The 17,824-nt window shown below is 41.4% G+C and overlaps 1 long non-coding RNA gene across 1 annotated transcript; it reads right to left on the bottom strand.

Annotated features, from left to right (window-relative positions):
• Positions 1 to 1,078: 1,078 nt before the first annotated feature.
• Positions 1,079 to 16,670, bottom strand: LOC118163108. The gene is made up of 3 exons (XR_004748853.1): positions 16,375 to 16,670; positions 14,450 to 14,502; positions 1,079 to 4,321 (listed from the first exon to the last, which is right to left on the bottom strand). It is a non-coding gene; the product is annotated as an uncharacterized LOC118163108 (long non-coding RNA).
• Positions 16,671 to 17,824: the final 1,154 nt, after the last annotated feature.

A 17,824-nucleotide genomic window follows, 5' to 3' on the forward strand; every position in this document is an offset into this window, starting at 1 on the left:
GCCAGCAAAACAAGGTGATAAGGAAGGGACATCATCTCAAAACCAATAAATCTCCTTCCCAGATGTCATTTTTATCTGAGAGTGCCAAAAGAAGCTAGACAGGAAATTTGTGGACCTATATCATGGTAAACTCATTAAGAGTAAGTGAGTTTCTGAAAGACTAAAAGCGAGTTAATCTGGTGCCTCTGATTAAAAAAGGGCCTCAGCACTTCAGTTCCACCAGCCTAAGGTTTAGTGTATAAAATAATTCAATCCAAAATATTTAGTCTCACAATTATCTACGAAGGAGATAGCATAACTAGCTTGCATTTTAAAGAGGTCCTGAAAAAATGTGCTAAAACCAACAAGCACAGCAGTACAGGCATTAAAGCTTCCCTGGCTGCACTGAGAGGCTCCTGCTCAGAGGATCTCTGAATAACCGCAGAGTTTAATTATAAGGCAAAACCATGAAAGCACAGGGTAAAGTAGGAGCACTAAAGCACCAGAGCTTTTCTCTGAAGCAGCCCAGTCCTGCTGCATTTCAAGAGGTGAGATGCTGTAACCCCACCTAGAGATTGTTTCACTCCATTTGGATCACAGACCAAAAGAACACCAGGAATCCACATATGGCAGCAGAACCCTAGTGCAGTATGCACTGGGGACCATATCGGCTATTAGCCCAGCTTTGACACCAAAATTGGGGCCACTTGACCTACAGTGGGCCATCACCCTGCTCTCCTCTCACCCACTGCTTGGCTGTGGACGTCAGTGACAGGGGAGTCAGTGAGCTCTCCTTGTTCCAACATCAGCTCCTGAGACAATGCCACTCAGACCACTGGAATCTGAGATGACCCAACTGTAGCCACAGGTCACGCGACTGAAAGGTATCAGAAATTAGGATCTCACCCTTTTGTTCTCATGGAAAGACTACATCAAGCATTCTTCAAATTTACTAGATTATTGGACAGATTCAAGCAGCCATCATGATCACTCTTCAAACTTGCAATGCTGATCTTCCTTATTGATAGGAGAGAGTAAGCAAATATTTACCTGGCTATATTTTCTGAAGACAATAAAAGCCTTTCCCACGTGCTTTTGCAATTGTAGCCATAAAGCATTTGTACAAGGAGCATACCGTTGGCAGAGGAAGCCTATTTTGTTCTTAAAACTTATATTTAACTAATGCTCAGAAATGCACTTATGTAGTCTGTGCTCTGTTACGCTGATGTATTAATAATGAAATTGCAGCTCTCCAAGGAAGTAATGAACATTAACAATGGAAGTGGAATCAGAATCCTATAATGCAAGAAATACTGCTGGGTCAGCTGGACGCAGAAGGTGCATCAGTGATTTCAGTAAGAACATGGAAGGACCATAATGATAATGACTCACGCTGCATTTGCATTGTTAGTGCCCTTCAGCCAGAAAGTGCTCTCTGGACTTTATAAACTCCCAGGCCAGGAGATACTGAACTCCAGCATAAGGATGCTGTTGAGCGACTTCTCTAAACAGGGAGTTAATCAGGTGGAGGAGGCTCTGTAAGGCTCGTGTTTACACGCGGGTATGACATAGCAGCAAATCTTTCTCGCAGAAAGAGATAGACTTTTGGCTCCTGTGAAGCACTCTCACTGCTCAGCAGCTGCAGCCAGATTTTGCATCGATATACCCCTAAGCATAGATGAACTTGGTAGCCAAAAGAAAGCCAGGTTGAATCATACTCATTTAATAATTTAGACAATAAATGTATAAATCCATTTTAAAAAATGTATGTCCTACGAAGTCTTATGTGCACAGTTGTATTGCTGCTTGTAGTTTTATAGAATAGGGAGCTTCCTTGTATTTACAATATTGTGACTGAAAGCATTGTTAACCAAAGAAAAGTATGTTGGAATTGCATCCTTCCCCAATTTGAAGGGAATCTGTGGTCCTAAACAACTACAGGTCAAGAAACATTTCTGTTAACTGCTACTGACTTAGAATCATGACACCTAAATACAGGTATTTCTAGTTTCATGCTGCAAGAGGTGAATGGACTTTATGTCACAGAACAATAGCAGACCATGAATCTTCCTATACTACACAGGCTGTCCTGATTTTAAGGGTAGTCTGGAGTTTACTGATTTTTTTTTGTTTTTTTTTTTTTCCTCCCATCTGTCTCTAAACAGATCCTAATCTTCTTTGATTTTGCATGCATGAGTGGTTAGGCTGAATGAGCAGATCTGTTATCAGCTGCAAGGAGTCTGGACTTACAGCTGTTGACTGATAACTCTCTCTGCAAAACCCCCACGCAATGCACCAGTCTTGCTTCTTTTTGCTTAACCTCCTGCAGGATCTCAGGCCAAAGTTTAGCATGAAGGAGCCTCTGCCTTGGTGCTTGTTCCTCTCAAAAGCTTCCCCATGCCTGTCCAACAGACCCAAGGTGTGATAATACACCAAGCATTGAGCTGCAGTGCCGTATTTTTCTGAAGACACACAAGAATTTTGTGTCCTAAGGTGCAAAAATAATAAGTTACTTGCTGATAAACAGTACCCCATAATTTTGATTCTTGTGCCCTTTTTCGGTGAGAAGAGCACCAGATAACATGCAACTAGTAAAGTGAGTGAGCAAGAATAGAGTTTATGCTGCTGCTCTCTAGCAAAAAAAAAAAAAAAAAAAAAAAAAAAAGTGTTTCAGATGTACAGCTTGTGACTTGAGACAACACACTGCCATGGTGGTTTAATTTCCCAGATTCAAAAAATCAGTATTTGCAGAACAGAAGACCAACTGAGTGGCACCCTGGGAGAAAGTACAGTGGTAGGAAGACTCTGCACACAAATGCACAAAGCCAAACCACGTTTTGTGTCAAGGCACAATTGTCAGCCAAGACCCTAGAGCTGGTAAATTGAATTGTCTGTTCTGCATATACTAATGAGAACTCAAATGTTAAGTCAAATAATGCCTGGAGACAATGCAATGTTGAAAAGCCTGTTATTAACAAGGAGAGGGGCTGAGGGTGCTTCTCCGTTTGGAGCGTGCTTCTGCATTTTCCTTCCAGACTCAGAGGATTAGGGTGATAAAGGGATAGGATTTACTAGGAGTATTTTAGCTGACTAACTCATGGAAACAATGCAGATTGCTTGCATCCTGTTTGCAGATAAATCATTATGGTTTCTCTTTTGTTTGCCTGCGGGTGGGAACTGTGCCATTAAAGAAAACTATCATTTTCCCAGAACTGCAGTTACCTCTATAAACTTTGTGCCCAATTTCCACATAGGAGAAAGAAGAACAAATCCCCATCTGCCTTCACCATACTTGAAAACTTAATATTTCCACGCAGCCATTTTAACTACTTTTTATTAACAGTCAGAGTGACTGTAAAAACTGAAGTTGCAAACTCATACACTGTCTTTCCTCCTGTAGGGCAGGAAATCTTAGCATAGCCATGCATATCTTTCAAAATACTTGTTAAAAGAAAAGAAGTGAACGTGGAAAGCCTAGGAAATAAGGATATTTAAAGATATTAAATGAAGCATTACAGGTAGAAGTTTCCCACTGTAAAAATTAGTTTTTTGGCCATGGTCCTATGGAATCTAGTAAAAATTTCATAAGATTCAATAGAAATGGAATGGCTTGCTTAGCTTTTTCCTCTGGATATTTGATTGTCTTTGATCAGTGGACGTGAGCTGATGATTTGCACTTTGTTTCTCCCTAGTTTCAGGTATCAGGCTCTGAAGCACATGGACACCATTGCTTGACTGGAGATTAATTATTTCCTTCATAAGAAAGAACGCACCAATGATCCAAAATGGAAATGTAGTCAGTCTTGCAAAAGCCTATTCATCCTGCAAACAGCATAGGTGAAAAATAAATATTTAAATACTGGTATGATGTATATTTGTACAATGTTGGTTTTGATGATGGTGCATACTTTCATATTTTTGTGAATGCATACTTGTGTTTATAAAGTGTATGTAGATACACTGTAAAGATTTTACTTTTCAGAAGCTAAGCAGAGGCTCCAAGCCAAGGTGTTGACCTATAAAGCCCCAGTCCTGTGTGCAGGCTCTGTCTACTCACCCTTTGACTATTTGTGCTTCAACTAAACGATTTCTACACATCTTTGCCATTTAAAATAAAATAGTCCAAATAACAGGTCCTGCTGAGAAAGCAGCCACAGCAGGATTTCACCCTTTCCCTTCAGTGCATCAGTGTAAGATGGGAGCATGAACACAGCAGATAGCAGCTGAAACCCTTAAGAGGGGATGGGAAATGGAGGCATCACTGGTGCAGCACATGCCTTTTTCTTCAGTGCTCAAGAGGCCTTTGAGTGGTGCCACAAGAGAGCAGCTCTGATGGATGTTCCTACAGAGACAAGGACAGACAAACAAGGTCCTGTAATGTGGTGGACATGGGCTGGTGCCATGGGGCTGGGAAACACAGACAGAAGCATCCCAAGCTGCAGTCAGCGCTCCTCACCACCAAGTATCCACACTTTGTTGCTTGGAAGATTATGCCCCTAGGAAAGCTTTCCCACTGGTTTAGCAGAGATTTTGAGCCACCCTCCCAACATAAATCCCCATATCACTTGTCAGAAGGTTGAAGGCAACTGGAGTCAGAGGAACAATTAGAGTTTCAGACCACCTACCCTGAGCTCAACCATCCTTGCATGATCCAGGAAGACAAACACAGCTGAGGCCCTAACCAGGCACTGATATTAGCGAGGAAGTTTCCTGATTTATAGCCTTTATTTCCATGCTGAAGCTCAGCCAACAGTCATCTTGTTGGAAGCTTTTTCTTCTAGCCAGGTGTTCATTTCACAGCTCTTCTCTACTTGATAGCTGTCTAGCTCAGGTTGGCAACATGGACTGTGCTTTTGTTGTTATAGGTAAGGCTTTTCAGTCCAGCAGTATTTACATCATGACCTTTTTGCTTTTCCATCTACAGCCTTGTGCCTAATTCTTTCACAGCATCTGCAAGGCATTGATATCCAGAGCTTTACATAGGAAAGGTTTCTCATGATCCATCCATCTCTTGGGTGCTATCTTGTTCCACTTGAGCTCAATGGGGCCTTAGCTGGTAACATCAGCTAGTCTACAAGCAGAGCTTCAGACAGCAAGAGATTAACATATCACAGTCCAGAGGGCAGTTCCTTTTAGTTCACTCTTAGGCCAGGAATAGTTTTCATGAACAAAAATGTTCTTTCTGCAAAGCAGGAGCTGCTCCAGTTTCCCCCACTGTGTTCAGATTTGTGACAGCTTTCCACCTGCCCACCTCTGATGTCCATTTTGGGCTGATCAGAGGATGCCAGGCAACACATACTCAAAGCGCAGGAAGGCTTCTTGTTTTAGCTGTTCTCCCACCCTTGTTCCTCACTAAAAGGGCAGAAGCCACAAGTGTCTGATCAACTACACAAGCTAGAAGCAATACCGCAGATAGTAAGCGAGCACTGTTAGCAAATAAGATATTCAATATATTGAACCTCACAGTGCTACAGTTAGATTCCATAAGTGAGCAACCTAAAAAATTTCCTTTGCTTTGCTCTAGTTCCTATACAAAGCCTGTTTTCCTTTTTGCTTTGACCACTGTTTAATCAGCCCAATCTTTACAAAGTAGGGTATTACACTCTTTATTAAAAAAAAAACAAACACATACATACTGCACAGGTATAAGTAAAAACATATGGGGCTGGGAAGTCAAGCCCTTCAGTTTAATCTGCTCTTAGAAAATCTCTTCTTCATGCCTCAGACTGTCCAAATCACTCCCCAGTCTCTCTTATCCATGCATCTTGCAGGTGCTGCATAATGACAGCTGGAGAGTCATCACAGGCATTTTTCACAGCAATGGTCAGCACTGCTCCTAAAGTTTTCTACAGGGGACTGCTGACAACTGCAAGCCATGATTTAAAGACAACTAAGAACTACAATAGTCCCCTTTGCATCCTCCAGCCTTAAGGAACCTCTCTGTTAAGAGCCCAAGCAAGGAAGGTATTTGGGAAAGTCTTAAAACCTTCTGTCTGTGAAACTTTAAGAAAGCAATGGTCTCTCCAAAGGGAAGTATGAGCATGTAGCTGGCTGAAGCCTGTTTTAGGGCTTATGTAGTATCACTGTCTCACAAAACATTGCCACAGATCAGTCAGCATTTCCATTCCCTGTAAAGGCTGATATTTCAGTAGTGTTTACTTCCTCCAATGTAAGAACTAACCACTTTGATACTGTCAAAAGGAAAACCCTGCTAATTTTTCATTTTTCTCCCAGGGCTGTTTTTGGCCAGGCTTGGACCCCTATAGGTGCTACCAGCAAGTTTTTAAGTTTTCATTTCGGTAGTAGATCAGACAGTGGGAAACCTTGGTGACTTCTTTAAAGATAATGTCAGCAAAGGTGGGACTTAGCAGACACCCAGTCTATTGGGTCTTAAGTAAAGGTGTCAGTTGCTTGTTATTTTAATTCTGTGGAAAAACAGGGGACTTTTCAACAGACCTTCACATGACACATTTAAAGGCTTTTTTTTTAAAAGTCTTAGTTTTGATACCTACCAGTAGGTATCCTTGCAACTCTCAAAGTGACCATGCCACCAGAGTACACATTGGTAGACTGGCTCGATCTTCATTCTGCCTCATGACTGTACTCTGTGCTGATATTTTCCTCCTGTTAATTTGATCACCTTGTTCTTTATGCCAGGAAATGTGTATTATTACAACACAGAGTATCATAGTATCGTTAAGGTTGGAAAAGGCCTTCAAGATCATCTGGTCCAAACATTCCCTTACCACCAAGGTCATCCACCAAAGTACTACCCTTACAGTGCCTACAAATCCAATGGGACTTCGTTGGAGAATGCCAATTGCTCTCAAGAGTTGAGAACTCACACAGAAATGCTTTCACTTGACAATGCAAAAGGGCAAGGTTACACTTAACCAAAGAGCTGGGGAATAAATGGTTTTAGGTAGGGAGGAGGGACCAGGAAACTGATTTTCTTGAATACATCAAGAAACTACAACATCTCCCAGCACAAACAGACTGCAGAGAAGCTAGGAGCAGCATGCTCCAACACTGAGACCTTGCCACGATACCCCAGATAGCTTTGTATGCACCTTGCATGTAGAAGCATTTTGAGGTGCTCTTTGCTACTGTTTTTACCAAGTGCTTGCGTTATGACATTTTACCATGGATCCTGACAAAATCACACAAGCATCTTCACACAACATACATAGAAAAGGACTTCTTCTACACAAAAAGCAAAGTGATTTAAAAGGCACAGAAGACAATATCTTGCAGTTAACGCTGGTCCTCATTAAAACTTTAGAAGGATGCTTCAAATACCACCTTATTCTTGGTGAAAGAACTAACAGGCTGCAGAAAAATATCATCCCAATAATATGATTCTTTAAGTTAAATGTCAAGGTCTATTTGTAGGCATAAAGTCTATGCCTATTAAAAAATTAGACCAGTCTCTAGTTACAACACAATATTAAAAAAAGCTTCAAAAGGAAGAAAGGAAGGAAAATGCAGCCCAGAAGTAAATATGTTCCGTGAAAATTGCCACAAAATGCCATGTTATATCTTTCAAAGCACTAATCAGAAGTCTTTAAGCCTTCAGATGCCAGCTTATCCAACATACTACTTCGCTGTTCAGGATATGTGAGGATACCCATAGAATGCAACACAGATGTTTTTGCTCTTTTCAGGTTTAAGCCTTTCTGAAACACTAAACTGGTGAGATGAGTGCATTTTTTTTCAGCCACCAGACACCAGACTTAATTATAAAGTAGATGAGCTTGTCTAGCTGAGCTGGGAGGAAGGAGGAAGCGACCACTTGTGCTAATGAATACTGAAACAGATTTGGCAAGTAGGCATACTTGAAGAATATTTTTCTCTTATGCTAGATTTTAAAATTGGATCATAGTCCTCCATCTTCCCATCCAGGAAAGTCTTCCTCTAAAGTTTATTTCATGAAGGTAACTTCTGCTGCAGGTCCTGACTCGTGTGGTCCATAGCAAAACCACAATTTATATCAGCTATTAGAGCCAACCCATTGCTAGAGGGCTGCTGAGAAGGTGGTTAATCTGAAATTCAAATTCCAACACATTTTCTAGGTCTGACTTGTCTCCGGGCTCTCAGATGTGGGGATGCCAAAAAAAAGAAAGAGCCAGTGAAAATAATTACTGTCATTATTTCTTGGCAAGCGCTTTCCCAGGTATATCACTTAGTATATTTTTGTATTTTACATGTCTACAGATAGCTTTAAAGGTATTATGGGTGTTTGACATGTAGAAGTAAAACAGATGCCTTGGCTTGGCACCAATTTCAGGTTTTTAACAAGTTTCCCACTTCCAGTAAAGGCTGTGACCAAACGGATGTGATTGCACTTCAGCAAGAGAAGTGGACTACACTCCAAAATGCAGGACACCATCTTTAGGATGATGTTCTCCATTGATTAAAGGTATATGGGGGTTCTCCCCCATGTACAAACCCTCACTTTTCAGTGCTAAGTTGATCTTCAGGCTATTGAACAACACAAGCACCCACATTGTTGCTCTATGCCCCAGTTTTCCTTTCCAGCTTCCATCTGTGCCCTCTATTCCACCAAAAACCTCAAGCGATCATGGTTTCTGCCAGAGGCTCTAGTTGCTTTGGTGATGCAAAAAAATAATTAGTAAACCATGTAACAAGTCAGTAGTTTTACTCCATTGCCTTGGTACTGCCCTTTGGGTAAGCAAAGTCCTCACTATGCTAGGCTGATGTTGCATAGCAAGGTAACTTCTTCACTCGCAGTAAAAAGTCTTAACACATGTAACTACTGCATTTTGGGATAGGCTTTTTTCCTGCAAAGGCTAAATCCACATCAGTTTCCCCTCCTCCTCCCCCTTTCTTTTTTCCTAAGAGTCACAATAATAGGAGCACAGCTCAGAAAATACTGAATAGGCATTTCTAAAGTCTCTTGGCTGTGCTGTTTTTCTCTAGAGCAGCTATCTTTTTGGCACTGCACTACGGAGACATAGTATGTGTTGCATCACATGCTAATAGCCAGAAGAGCAACATTTATACTACTTTATATGAATGAGACACTAAGAAAAATAGTGTCTTATGGATAACTCAACAAGCTATCCATCTAACTGGTACTTAATTTATTTGATCTATAATAACAAAATATTTCCTCCTTGAATTTCATTCTTTAAATTCAACAGATGACAGGAGAATATTGTAAGCAGAAATTCTGTACTAGAAACCACATTCCAGTGGTATTGAGAAATCACTTTCTTGTGGTGCAACTAGAAGCCTGCTCTTAGAGATGCAAAGATTTCTTTTTCTCTGCAATAGTTTTCAGCGTGGTTGAGATGTAGCGTACACTACAGAACAGACCTTATTTTGGATTCCAGTGAACCTCATGGGCAGTACATCTTTTTTCTTAAGCAATTAAATTTCTGGCTTTAATCTTTCATTCCCTTGATAGAAGTGGTTTCCTGGATCAGGCTAAAAGCCAGAAAATAAATCTGCAAAACAAAGATCCTCCCAGTTCCAAACTACATTCAATATTTCTCTTTCACTGCAATCATCCCTACTGATTTAAAAAGAAATTTCTTTCTTTCTTCACTATATTGTAAGAGACTAACTCTCATAGCTGTGAAAAATGAGCAAGTTTTGGGGCATGCCATTTTAAAAGATGCAAAGTATTTTTACACCCCAAATTTTGCCCCTTCTATTATTCATTAGGGAAATTGCTAAAACCAGAAGGGATATTCACAGTCCTTGTGCTTTGCTGTCATGTTCAGCATCTCAATTACAACAACATTAGTCTAGAAGGACCACATCCACGTCTGGTTCTCCTGTCTAATCTCTTTATCCTCATACAGGTAGAGAAACCCCACTAAAACCTGACATAGTAGTTATTCCCTCCATTTGTAAATGAAAGAGCACTGTTATATACCCACTGACCTTCCTCCCTGCCCCCTATCCCCCACCACCTCCCCCCAAAAAAGCATTATCCCATGCAAGACAGCATAGGAATATTTAAATATTAATTCCTCTTAGTTTAAAAAGTTCTCACTCCATTACAATTTTAAAACTGTCCAGAACATTCCGGAACTTGACTTTTGGAGACAAGTTTTCATCAAAAAACAGTATTTGAGATACGACAGCTCTCACACCACATGGCAGTTCTGAGACTTCTAGACTTTGCATTGTGGTTCCTACCCATCTTTATAGAGTTGTTTTCTGATTGTTATTTTTTGTTTGCTATTTCCCAGGTGTGATTCAGCAAGCTGCTGTTTCCTCTCACCCCTCTTCTGCTTTCACAGTACAATAACTTCACCATGATTAGTAGGTAATCGTCACGGCAAGTCTGATCCCACACACCTTTAAGTTCCTGTATGAGCTTTTTACTCTTGGGATGTTAAAGTCATATAAGCTATCTGCATTTCCTCTTCACAGCCCCTTGCATATTTCATACCAGTTGGAGACTAAAACCCTTCAATGTCCTTTGCAGGCTTTCCAGCATCAGTTGCTGCCTCAAAGTCTCTTCCTTCCAAGCATTGATTCACCCAAAACATTTTTATGAAGGAAAACAACTAGGAGGATGCTGAAGTCGTTTCCTAAATCATAGCCAAAGAACATCCCACTACACTTGTTTAAAACCAGTGAAGGTACCTGCAGCACTGTTGACTGGATTTACTATTAAAGGAAGTGATACAATTAGATAACTAGCTTTTATTATCAGGAGGAAAAGCCTTCTGAGTTCAAGAAGCCCAGCCACTGACAGTAGGATAATTGCCTTGTTTAATGATTTCAAGAAAATAAATAGCTGTCCTGAGTACTCTAGGATCTGAGAAACTGAGGGAGCATGAGTAGCCATCAATTAGAGGAGCTCCAACACACACAGCACCTTGTGCATCGTCGTGCTCCCACAAACAGGAGACGGAAGAGAAGCGATACTCTAGTTTATCTATCATTTTGCTCAACACAGAAGATGCTAAGAGGACGGTCAGAACTGCAGACTGTGTGCTTTTTTTTTTTTACAAAAAAAAAAAAAAAAAGGAAAGCATAGCTCTAAAGAGGTCAAAAAAGTAATTGGGCAGTAATACAATTGTGTGAGGTTATATTAAAGCCTACAGTTATTCAGTTTATTACATTTTGCTGTAAGCCAGTGAACCGATGATCTATCAAGCTTGAATTTTATTTGGTTAAGTTTACAAATATACCGAAAATGAACACTCTCTTTGGCTTCTCTTAGCCAGGGCAGAGTTCAGGATACTCTCGGCTAGAATTCCAAGCTATTGAGCCTGCAGGACACAGTAGGTAAATAGATGCCCCCAAAGCCTAAAGTTATTCCAGTGTTAGATGCTGGCTTAAATAGAGACTCTTTCTACACATCCCTAAAAGTACTATCGTTTTTACAAAAGCGTGTTGCTCTCTCAGGGAGCTATTCTGCTGTGCTGCAAGACCCAAGCCTCACAGGTGTTCAGCCACCAATGCTACCAAAGAACAGGCCACATGCTACTGTCATACCAGGCTCTGCTGTATTCTGTCAACCACTGGAAAAACATGGATTTACTCAGAAAATGCTTGCTTCAGGTGACACCATTGCAATGAGAAAAAAAAAATGGTGGACAAGATAAGTTAAGACAATGATTGAGGAGCAGAAAGTTTCCACATTTTTTTCTCCTCAGCCAGAACAAAGCTAAGACTTATTTCCAGGGAGGCCTTCATTTTCCCCCCCCCCCCCCCCTCAGCCTTCACAAACCCTGTTCTCCTCTAAAATCTGCATACATGCAGATTAGGCAATAAGCTTAATTATATCAAACAGCAGGCATTTAACGTTATCAACCAACTTAACCTCCCTTTTCTTTCAACACGGTATTTTGTGGTCTTCTTGAGGGGACTTTAGAAGAGAAATAAAAGCAATTGAACACGTACCAACTAGAAAAAAAATACAACCCTAGAAGGGGAAAAAAACAGACAAGTCTGCAGAATCTGCATTCAACTCAGAGCATCTCAATGGCTGTTTTGCCATTCAGAAGCATTTTACCTGCCTGGAAAAAAAGCACAACAGTAACTATTTGCCAGCTTTCATATGTATGGCTCGTAGCAACTCTTGACTACGTAGGTTTTTCTTTTAAGTCATTATGCTGAAGGACAGTACCTTGGCATTGAGCTGTGGTTCAGTATGCCAGACCTCAAGAACCATGATCAACTCAGAGTGGGTTTTACAAAGCAGGATTATTTTCTTCTTTCAGGACGTTGTCTAGAGATTGGGAATGGTTATGCTGTCCATCAGTCATCAACAAGATAATCTAAAATAGCTACTAAGAAGTGGAAAGTAGCTACTGGAAGTTATTTGCTAGAATTAGATCCAGCAGCTCCTCTATCATCTCTAACAAGGTAGGATATTTCTGAGATAATCTGAAAAAAAAGTCTCTACTCACTAGACATCTCATCTTCTAATGCAATACTAATCTTTTTACTATGTGAAAGGTTAAAAAAACACACTGCAGGAGTTTGAGGGAGGTGTTATGCATTGTAATGAAAGTATTGTCACTTTTTCCCAATCATCCTATTTCTTTTTCTCCATCCTCACACAAAGAGCCACGTATTAGCAAGTAACCCATTCATCTGCAGATGCCACTTTTCCCACCCCAATGTTTTGCCTGTAACATAAGTAATCAGGAATTGTTGCTGCTCTGAATGAAGGGTATAAAGTCCCACAAACTACTGCTTTCTGGCTGGCATAGATGCAATATTGTTTAGGACATAAAGGCTGAAGAACATGCTCAGCAAATTCATAGGCACACAGTCTACCAACACACACAAAAAAAAAAGTAAACCAAACATCTCTGTGATGTCGTCTCTCATCACTCAAGAGAGGGATGTGAAAACTCCACTCGCAATCTTTGCCACAATGATGACAAGAGCATTCACCTTCTGTTCCTGACCAGTGGTGATTTACAAGCCCAGAGCGACTGTCCTATTTACCACACACAGAGACAGGCTCAGCGTTTAGACTTGTGCCAGGCTCAGTTCCAGGACCCCAAGAGGGCTCTCAGTTCCCTGCACAATGGGAGGTCAAAAAACAAACCAAAGATGTCCCTGGCAAGATACCACTGAGCCACGCGGGCGAAATACATTAAAAATTCGATGTATCAAGAGGGTTCTTGGTGTTGTCAAACCAAGATTTTAAATATGCTGTTCTTTGAACTTGGAGGTCAACCTGAAACAGAAGTGCATGCTGAGCAACACTATGCAAATAACTTCAGGCTTCATAACATGAGCCACCCTGTCACTGATCCATCAAAATTAAAGCCCTGGGAATAAAAGCCAGGCAAGAGTCATGTAGCACAAGCCCTGCCCCACTTGTCTGATGGCTTAAAGACTACAAGAAGCAAACACAAGCAAGCCTCCTGAACTCCAGTGTTGTTACACGGAAGTGCACTACTGGAAAAGTTTTTATGCGTACATTTCAGAAGTGAGTTGTGCTGCATGCACACAACTAACAAAAAATAACAGCGTGTCTCTGGAAAGGGCTGTTGCTAAGGTAAGGGCTTTTCTCTGAGACCAGTCCTTCATTCTCCTCTCCCTAAACAGCAGAGCCAGCCAACTGTTTGGTGTGAAAACAAATTCTCCCAGTGTGGCCACAAGCTGAGCTAACACAAGAAGCATTTCCTCTTGCCCAACTTCTACAGATGATGGGACTTGGTCCCAGGGCATTGTATTTAGTTTCAGTCCAGAGCTGCAGATCAGCCCAAGGCTGGGAATCCCACCCTCACCCTGGTATGAAGGAAACAGTGTTGAAAGGAAAGCATTTGGCTGCAAGAGGGAAGATTATTTTTAAGAACTAAACATTTAGCTGTTTAGGATATAAACTGTGTAGAGGAATTTAACCAGAACGATGTATTTAACTAGAGGAATAACACAATCTCCCTCAGTATATTATAATGACTTTTGTTAACAAAGAAGAGTAGTAATTTAGTGGCGTTTCAAAAAAAAAAAAAAAAAGACAAGGCCCATATTTTAACAGAGCAATTCAGATCTAATGAAGTGTATATGCATTTGTTTACTTTTGCCTTGGTACACAACTCAAATCTATCTAAGCAGCTATCCTTCTGGATAGCAGTTCTGCTGTTGAATAGACATGCAGAAGTCTGTGCTGAATTACAAAATAGGTACCAGATTTTGTAAAGATATGGGACATATTCAAAGAGGTCTGGTTTAATGCCCTTACTACAAAACAAAGATAGCATTCACTGCTCAGATAAGATCGCCCACATGCAATATACGGTACCTCTGTCATTGCAACGCAGAAGCACATTCATGTAACCTTGTAGCTACCCATGGCTGCACGACCTCATCTGACCACTGTGACAAAAGTCATAGCAGCAAGATGAGCATTTAGCGTTCTTCCTTCACATACAGGATATTTTTGTCCATGCCCCAGTTACCAGGGAAAAAAAAACAAACACCAGAATGCAGAACACACCCCCTAAGTACCCAACCTTCCTACCTTCTGGGGCCACCTAGCACAAAAGCCACTCTGCAGAAGAGGACCTAGCAACCCTGGAAGACACCAAGTTGAACACAACTCAACAACGTGCCCTCACTGCTAAGAAGGCTAACAGCAATGTTGGCTGCATTAGACAACGCATCAGCAGCAGGTCAAGAGAAGTGATCCTTTGCCTCTGTTCAGGGCTTGGGAGGCCACACCTGGAGTGCTGGGTCCTGTTTTGGGACCCCCAGTAAAAGAGAGTTGGACCAAACAACCTTCAGAGGCTCCTTCCCACCTTAACCTTTCTGTGATACACAGGCTTTTCACTTTAGGAGAACACACAATGAATTTAAAGACTTACAACCTTTTTAAAACTTTTTGGGGAATTTAAAGCACCACAGTTGTAACACAAAGAGCACCCAGACAACTTAAATCCTGAACTTGGAGAGTATTAGGTGCCTAATGGGATATTTGGAAATACCTAATTGTATTATGCCTATACTACAATCACTACCATAATTGCAGTGGTACTCTAATTCTGAATTCAGCTCAGTAACAGGATTTCAGCATTTAGTCTTTGCTGAGCTTGGACCTAATTCCTGCAGGTACCTGGGTAGGCAATTTACAGTTCAAGCACAGCCATAGTGTACTTGAAACGTAGCAGTAGTTATAAGAACATTATAAACAGGTCTCAACTTCCAGTTCTGATAAAGCTTTGAGGCCCAGCTTAGAGATCCAGCTGGGAGAGGAGCTGACTCCAAGAGGGAGGATTACTCTTAAGCACTAAACATTTAGCTGCAAAGAATATAAACTGTACAGTAATCCAGACAGCTGTACACACTAAACTAGAATAACATTCAATGTTAGGAAGTACCATACAACTTAGGCACCTATCTGTTAGCAAAGCATTAAAAGACCAATAAGGGACACTTATTCTCATTAAGGGGAATTTATTCCCAGTAAGGGGAATTTACATTTATAGTTTTTGAGAATCAGGCACCAAACTGAACAGCTCTTAGGTTTCCCTTGTGTTAACTGAGCTAAGCAAACAAAGTAAGGGCTGGACAAAAAAATAACAGAACTCATACTTTCATTAAATCTACACACTTTTTTCCCCCCTCACCTTCAAATTGGGAAGATTTCTGTTCCCAGGGTTCTAGGATATGTGATGGGAGAAACAGAACAAGTCATTTTATGTATGTACAAGGCTGCTACCTTCTCCAGCACCCACATACATAGGCTCACTGGACCAAAAGGAGAGGCCCTGCTTGCACTAGGACTTGCAGGCAAAAGCCTTCACCACCCATTCTCCTGGCACCAGCCAGGAGCCTAGAGTCCTCAGAAGTTTATTATTCCTGCTTGCCAGTACACAGTGTCTCACCAATGTATTTAAAAAAACCTCCAGCTCAAAAAGAAAGCAGGCACATGCTTATCACTGCAGGATTGTGATGTCAAGCTAACACCAGCCAGTTGTGGGGGAAAGTCCAAGCCTGCAAACACCAAGGGGAAGGAGCGAGGGAGGAACCACGCAACAGGTCCAGCACAAGCAACACAACTCCCAGGGGAGGAGACAGCCAAGACAGAGTTTGCTAGAGGCATTTTTTTTAGCAGCCAGCTCTACTGAACAAAACTGAATCGCCTCCAGCACAGCTGTCAGCTGTCCCTTTCCAATTCAGCTCTGTTCAAGTCTGAATTACTGAAGCATTTCCTAGCTACTGAAGGCATCATGGTGGGATGGGAGCTAGACATCCAGGTGCCTTTGAGAAGTCTTAGCAAGTGACTTCAGGCTTCATATTACTGATTTACTTCCTTGTGCTTTGTATTTCCCTGCTCTGTCTCAAAATTGTTAGCTGCCCAATATTTTTATCCCCCCTCCTTTTCAGGAAGGTATTTGCTCCCCTCTCTTACCAGTCTCTACCAAAGCCAGTCAGTTTTCCAGTTACCTCATAGCCCCAGATGGCTTCACACATAGCCACACCAGTCTGCCCTAATCAAAGAAATGGCATTCATCAGAACATAGCACCTAACTCTTCACACACACAAATCTCCACATATATCTTTTTTCTCTTACAAACTTTCTAGAGCTGCCCTTTCTGCTTATGCCCACCTACGGCATTCTGCTCCTAGTCCAGGGAGCTCCACACTCCTGAAAATTGTACTTATCAACACAGCCCCCAAGGCCTAGAAGCTTCCTAGCCCCTCACAGCACTAACTCAAGCCAAGCTGACCGAATCAACCCCAACTCCCACCACCCATGGCAGACCCAGCAGCATTAAATCCTCTCCTGCCAGCTGCACAAAATCCACAGTCCCCTCGCTCCTAGCCTTCCTATAGGCTCCTGCCAGGGCTGCGCTAATTCATATCAGCTGTAGCTGGGAACCAGCTTTCTCCCAGCTGATGCTTTTTTCAACTCATCTCATCCCAAGATAACAGAGCTTAGGAAATGCCATTAGCACTTCTGACTAATATGTTTCTTCTTATGAGGGAAAACATATGGTGTCATCCTTCTTTAGGATTTTCCCTGGTTTACTATCCTGTACTGCAAGATTTGGGTCTGGGACCCTTAAACAAACCAAAGCAAGCACTAATTCCTGTCCTAGGACTACACCACATTCTTCCATATTACCTTGAGGGGGGAACTACTGTCCTTACAAAGGACAGAGAAAAAAAGACTCCAAAATCTCTCCCCAAAAGGATGGGTTGACTTGTTAAATAAATACTCCAAGGTCAGGACATATCAACATCCACCCCAACTGAGGAAAACTATTAATCTTAAACAAAGGAGATATTCATTCTCACTGAAGTCAACAGGATCAAAGTGCATGAGTATCTCTGAAGCAGAGCATTGAACAGACCGAGCCCACAAACACAAACCTTTGCGTACCCAGTGGCAGATTTTGGACCTGTGTTTACATACTTGTACAGCCCTGTTTCAGCCAGGCTGCTGTCTGGCTACTAAAACACTGCTTTAACAAAACGAAGAAGGGTTTTGAAATTCACTTGGATAAAAATTGGGTCAGAGCTGAAGGAAATCCTCAGAAGCGTTGCTTAGAAAGGGTCTGGATGACTGAGATTTTATAATGGATGATAAGAAAAACACAGCACTTCAACAGCTAAAATAGTGCCATTACATTCCCAGGAAGAGTAATTCAGTTCTGTGTGAGGCAGTACCAAAGGAAAACCATTTTCATGAGTTAAGGATCATCCAGTCAACTTTCATATACAGGATTAAGCTTTACATTTGCCATGACAGACCACGAATGATAAAAGAACTGTTCTGCGCTAGGATCACTGTATAGAAAGTTACTTTTCACCTATATTTCTTAAATTTTTGTGTTTACCCAAGGTCATTCATGGGAAAAAGAGAATGGTTAGTCAAATACATTACTTAGT

This window comes from Oxyura jamaicensis, chromosome 2, assembly GCF_011077185.1.
Source record: "Oxyura jamaicensis isolate SHBP4307 breed ruddy duck chromosome 2, BPBGC_Ojam_1.0, whole genome shotgun sequence".
Taxonomy (NCBI): Eukaryota; Metazoa; Chordata; class Aves; order Anseriformes; family Anatidae; genus Oxyura; species Oxyura jamaicensis.